This window comes from Acanthisitta chloris, unplaced genomic scaffold (genome assembly GCF_000695815.1).
Source record: "Acanthisitta chloris isolate BGI_N310 unplaced genomic scaffold, ASM69581v1 scaffold2454, whole genome shotgun sequence".
Lineage (NCBI taxonomy): Eukaryota > Metazoa > Chordata > Aves > Passeriformes > Acanthisittidae > Acanthisitta > Acanthisitta chloris.
Window position 1 is genome coordinate 91,186 of NW_008669793.1, and position 6,252 is coordinate 97,437.

At 41.7% G+C, this 6,252-nt stretch overlaps 1 protein-coding gene across 1 annotated transcript in view; it reads left to right on the plus strand.

Annotated features, from left to right (window-relative positions):
* Positions 1 to 3,488: 3,488 nt before the first annotated feature.
* EDNRA (endothelin receptor type A) overlaps positions 3,489 to 6,252 on the plus strand; it is a 30,899-nt gene continuing 28,135 nt past the window's right edge. Inside the window, exon 1 of the mRNA XM_009073441.1 lies at positions 3,489 to 3,585. The gene's annotated coding sequence lies outside the window, so the exon portion shown is untranslated. The remainder of the gene's footprint in view (positions 3,586 to 6,252) is intronic.

Below are 6,252 nucleotides of genomic sequence, written 5' to 3' on the forward strand. Positions count from 1 at the left end.
GCCCTGAGTCCCAATGCATTTACATTTTCTGGGAGTTGTCCTTTCTAACGGAATCATTCTAAAGAGCTGCATAGGTTGCATCTCTCATTGAAGAACAGATAATCTACACAAGATGGAAATACTGTCTATGGTTTGGATGATTCTTCTTTTTGTTCAATGAGGTGCAACTTCTGACTGAAGCAGGGGGAGTAAAAATTTGATAAACTTGCCCCCCAAACGTTTTTGAAACATGTTTCTATGAGAAGTTTTGCACTTTGAGTTCTTATTCGCTAGATGTAGATATTGAATTAAAAGTGAAACAGTTATCAAGTCTTGTAACCAGAGTATCCTGGTGAATTTTTTGCCAGATTATCCAAGTAGGTCCTAACATCATAGTGTGTATTGATTTTATTGCTCTTTGTATTGTTTCTGATAAAAAACTATATTGAATATCCAGTGAAAAAAGCAGAATAATTAGTTATTTGCAGCCTTTGTCATGATTAACTTCTGATTTTCTGAAAATGCTGCAGATGATCACCAACTGACTGCTTACAAAAATGCCAATTGTAGACAATGTCTTCTTTTGATTTTGATCTTTTGAATCTCAGGAATGCAATTTAGGACTCCATGAGCTGATGAACGTATGTTCCTACTTCATGCCAAATCTGTGGGGGTAAATGGCTTAACAGGTACTACATTCACCAAACATCCATTTCAATCAAATAACCCCTCCAGAACATAACTAAAGGTTCTCAGTTATTGCCTCTGAGGTCGTTGTGTAAAAGGCTCTGCAGCTTTAGTTTCATTACGCCAGTAACTCTAGCACTAAAATATTCCTAATACCTGAAAGCTTCAGGAAAATTAACAGCTTTATGATGTGCTGATAGTCTTCTTGATTCCAGCTGCAAAACTCAGGTACTCTTAAAACTGAACTATAATGGGTAATTTTGCAATGAGATTAATATGTTACCCTTACACTGAATCCCTGAATTTACACAAGACAAACTAAGTGGTTTGTTGAAGACGCAAAACAGAAGAGGTCAAAGGAAACACTTTCACTAAGCTGAACCTGGAAGAGAGTCTTGGGTTGAGAACTTTTGCACAAAAGAATGCAGGGACAGGGCAGCAGTTCTACAGTGCTGGTGAAAGTGTCTCTGATAGCTGAAAACATCTTGGTGTAAAGAATTGTATTTTATCAGTTTTCTCATAGCTCAGGACAGCTACATTTGCAAATGCAGTTTTTGCACAACATATATCACAGAATCATAGAATTTTAGGGGTTGGAATGGGCCTCAGAGATCATCCAGTCCCAATCTCCTGCCCTGAGAAAGGACATCTCCCACTAGATCAGGTTGCTCAAGGCTCATCCAGCCTGGTCTTGAACACTGCCAGGGTTGGGGCAGCCACAGCCTCCCTGGGCAACCTGGGACAGTGTCTCACCACCCTTAAAAGTTCCTTTTCCATGTTGCTTTCCTGAACACAGGAAAAACCCTTTGCAAGAACAAGTTAAATACAATTCTTGAATTCAACTCAGTTTAAGAAAAAAATTCAACTCCATTTCAGACACCTAAAAGATTAAAGACAGAACAAAGAGGTGATTAAAAAATAAACAAGCATAATAATAGCAAAGATCACAGAACTGAGCAATTCTGTAATGTCTAATACTACTTCTGTGGGTTGGCAATAATAGAAACATTCACAATGGTAGTAAGAGGTCTCTTCATATTTTGAAATAGATCTTTAACAGCATTAGCAAAATTGGTTATTTCACTTAAGAGCAAATACAGTTACGCATAGCAGTGTCTGAATAGATGTGGAAAACCTTCCAAATTAATGGAACTATGAATTGGAATAAAAAATTGTGTTTGAATGAGATCAGAAATAAAAAATTTTTTTAACTCCGGTTGTTTAGGCATAAAGGTCAAATGATCCCAGGAAAGGAATTGAGTCTCAAGAATGTTTAGAGAACATACAAGAGATTTAAGAATTGCATTTGCTAAAGGACTCCTTAAAGTGCACATGGTCTTTAAGTACACCCTTTCCAGCTCTTTCTCATCATATAGATTATCCTTGACAAAGCAAATCATTAATGCTACACATCTATGACCAAACTGTAATGAATTTAAAATTACTTTTACTAGTGTATGAACAGTTGAGTGGCTTATCAGCATTTATTCTACTTCAAGGCAACTTGAGATTTTGAATTAAACTTATCCACCCATTTTGCGAAACGTAATCTCCTTGTGATTCTCAGCCTGAACCACATATGTTCCTTCAAAGATCTTGTGCTCTGACACTTCATTTAACAGAGATGACATTCTAGAAGTAATAAAGCATTGTTTTTCCAGTTGATCCACACACTGGTTTTTCCTGTTTGAGATTTATCAGGTGATTTTAAACATACTACAGAAACATAATTTTAACTATGAAATACTCATCAAGTTAAAAACTAATTCTTACATCATGTAGTGCCAGATATTGGAATTCTGCAGGGCACTAGCACCACATTTTCTACTGTTCTTTTCAGTCTGCTTTTACTGGTTTAGGACCATGTATTTTTATATCTTATTTAGGAAGAGTGCATTTTGTATTCAAAAGAAGCCCACATATGTTTAGAAAATAAATTCTGTTCTACAGATGGAAACTTGCCATGAAATGAAGAACCTGAAATGATTCAACAAAGGACTCACAATTCCTTCAACTTGCCAGCATGAAGGGATTTTGAAACTCTTTCCACTACAAGTTGCTCCTTCTGATACAACAGCATTTTTTTCATCCTGAGAAAAAATTAGCTGTGAAGGCAACGGTGTGAAAAAAAAACTTGTGAAAAAAAAAAGAAGTGGATAGTTCTCATTTTCTGCACAAATCTTTTCACACCATTACCTTGAAGAAGAACAGTAATAGGAAACATAGGAAGGACAGAAAATGCCACACTCCCATTATCATCGTAAAGGCAACTAAGAGGTATTAGCAAGGTGTGAACTGGATGGATCGCAGAAACTTTCACCCAGGAACAGTCTCTATTCACGGATCCTGCCTTTTCAAAACTCTTACACATCGAGTTTTACTGATTGTCTCAGATTCTAATCCTGGCCAAACCGGGGGGGGAAATGCAAAGCATATTTTATATATAGCATATTTTATAACGAGATTTTTTTTTCCCCTGCCCTGCCTTCTGGTGGGAGCAGATACAGAATCTTTCTGATAACCCTGTGAGCTATTAGCAGACACAGCTCCAGTGGTGGATTCCCAAGGCTGTGGTTTAGATGAGTCCAGTAAAGTAGTTGTGCTCAGTTTCAGCGAGGAAGGAGTTAAGGAGCTCAGAGCTCCCCGTGCCCGGGAGGCAGCCTTTGTGTTCAACACTGGCAGGGGCTCAGCTCGGGCTGGAGGTTTGTTTTAATAGGGGGAGGGGGCAGAAAACAGGGGACGCTCCGACTTCTTCAGTCCGTCTCTTTCTTTTACTGATTTGGCGGAGGTGGAGATTTTTCGATCCCACCCAGCCAGGAGCAGGCAGGAGGATCCTGGTAAGACTATCCCAGGAAAAGCCACTACTCGGAGGACATTCCCAGCGGCAGCAGCGGCGGAGGAGGCAGCCCCAGCATGAAGGTGAGCCCGGGGGGAGTGCGGGATGCTGCGGGAGAACCAGCCGGGGAAAACTTCCCCATCTCTCCCGAACGCCCCGGAGAGGGATCCCGGACTGGGGCTCACCTCTGGGTGTGTAAGAGTGTGTGTGTGAGAGAGAGAACAAGGCAGCTTGGGATAACTGTTATTAAATAAAGTTGAACAATGCCAGAGGCTCTCCGGATAAGGGAGGTAGCACTAATTTGCCAAGGGCGTGTTGGAATTGATGCTTTGCTGGTGGTCCAAGGAGTGTGTTTCGTTTGGCAGTGGGGAAGGAGCCGCAGCAGCTCTGCCTTGGTTCTCGCAGGCATCGAGCAACAGGACAAGAGGGCACAGACTCAGGCTCTGCCAGGGGAGGGTTAGGTTGGAGATTAGGAAGAGATTTTTTACGGAGAGAGTGATCAGGCATTGGAATGTGCTGCCCAGGGAGGTGGTGGATTCCCCATCCCTGGAGGTTTTCAAGCTGAGACTGGATGTGGCACTTAGTGCCATGGTCTAGTGACCATGGTAGGGTTGGACTCGATGATCTTTGAGGTCTCTTCCAACCAGGTTGATTCTGTGATTCTGTGATCCTGTGACTCCTCCAAGGAGCGGCAGGCAGCTGTGCCGGCAGCACAGAGCACTCGCCGGCAGCTCCGCGGGGAACAGCGCAGAGAAATCCCTTCCCGGTGCTGTTCCCTTCAGTGCCTTCCTGTCCTGCTTCAGTTCTTTTGCTCCTGTATACATCTCAGCTGCCTTTGGGCTGATCAGTCGCTGCTAACGTTTTAGCTCTTTAATACACAGAACATTTTCATTTTCACTTGTCTGGTCTCTTGTGAAAGTCAGCATGGGAATTTTTCTGGCTTAGTACCCCAGGCGAGTCAGGAGTTGTGTTGTCTGCATTGGTGGCTGCTTCTGCAGCACTGTAGGAGCACAGGCAAGGCACATGCATGTGGCCCCTAGATGAACACAGCAACCTCACACGCTCCAGGTTCTCACACTGCTCAGGAAGGGCAATAGTACCTTACATTAGTGCAAAAAGTTATCATAGAATCAACCTGGTTGGAAGAGACCTCCAGGATCATCAAGTCCAACCCTACCATGGTTAGTGGACCATGGCACTAAGTGCCACATCCAGTCTCAGCTTGAAAACCTCCAGGGATGGGGAATCCACCACCTCCCTGGGCAGCACATTCCAATGCCTGAGCACTCTCTCCCTAAAAAATCTCTTCCTGATATCCAACCTAACCCTCCCCTGGCAGAGCCTGAGTCTGTGCCCTCTTGTCCTGCTGCTGGTTGCCTGGGAGAAGAGACCAACCCCCACCTGACTCCAACCTCCTGTCAGGGAGTTGCAGAGGGTGAGAAGGTCTCCCCTGAGCCTCCTCTTCTCCAGGCTAAATCACCAATGCTAGTATGTTACTCATATGAGGCAGTTTGCAGGTTATATTCTGTAACAAGGTAAATACTTTGAAAACATGCACAGAGGAATCTGTTAGGAATCCGTAAAAAAAAATAAAAAAATCCTTAGAAGTTAGTGTTTTAAAAACTTTCTCATTTTGCTTCCTAGGGAAAAGTTTCTTCCAGGAGAGGGAAGAGATTGTAACTGGCAATTCTGTGGTTAGCTTTGCACGCTGGCTGAGTGATTGCCATGCTAGCACCATGACACATACATCAAATTTTCACAAGAAAATGTAATGAAATAAGGAGGATTCTGATATAACCACTAAGACATAGAGCTGTGGGTTCATTCACAGCTGTATCACATTCACTTGGGAAAGTCATTTACCAGAGATACAGTTTTTCATTTGCAAATTGTGGACCCATAATAGTAATAAATAGTACAAATGTTAATACTTGCCTGGAAAGAGTTACAGAAAAATATCTCTGTTGGTTTTGATATGATTTGGAAACCCAAAGTGAAAGATTTACATCATGCCAACTGCTGCTAACTGCCCTGAGGTACCATTGTAACCAGCATTTAATGAAGAAGAATTTACTGTGTAGCATAATAAACTTTGAAATCAAATACATAGCAATACACAGTTGATCAGATCCTCATCCTACACCAATACAGGGACTGTAAATGCAGATCCCTGGTCTGTTAGGGACAGACAGGAATTGCTGCTGTATGTAGGTACACACACACTTCCACAGACCACACACATCAGAGGCTGCTAATAGTAGTAAATATTTATCCTGTGCCTGCTCCAGAAGCACTATCAGTAAATTGTCTGTCTCTAGTAAATTTTTTTTGCTCTAAACTCTGACTTAATAGCCCCACAGGGAATGAAATTGATTCATTTATTTAAAAGGATCCTCCCAAATACTTCATGCTAGTCCCTAGAAATCAGTAAGCTATAAATACTTTATTTTCTGCTCTTATTTTGTCAACACTGCAGCACTTGGTCTTGTTTTGCAGATATAAACCATGTAAATAGCATCTTTATCTTGAATTAAACTGAGGCTTCAGGGAAATAGACTTGTGGTATCCTCAGTTTCACAGAAGGTGTAGTATCTATACCCTCTGTGGCAGGGGTTGCACACAGATCCCACTTACAGGGATAGAATGCTGTGATACTTCCTTCCCTATCTGGAAACATCATGAATTGTTGCTTAGAATACTAAACCAACTGGTTTTTATCTTTAAAAGAGATTTTTATATAGATTTATATA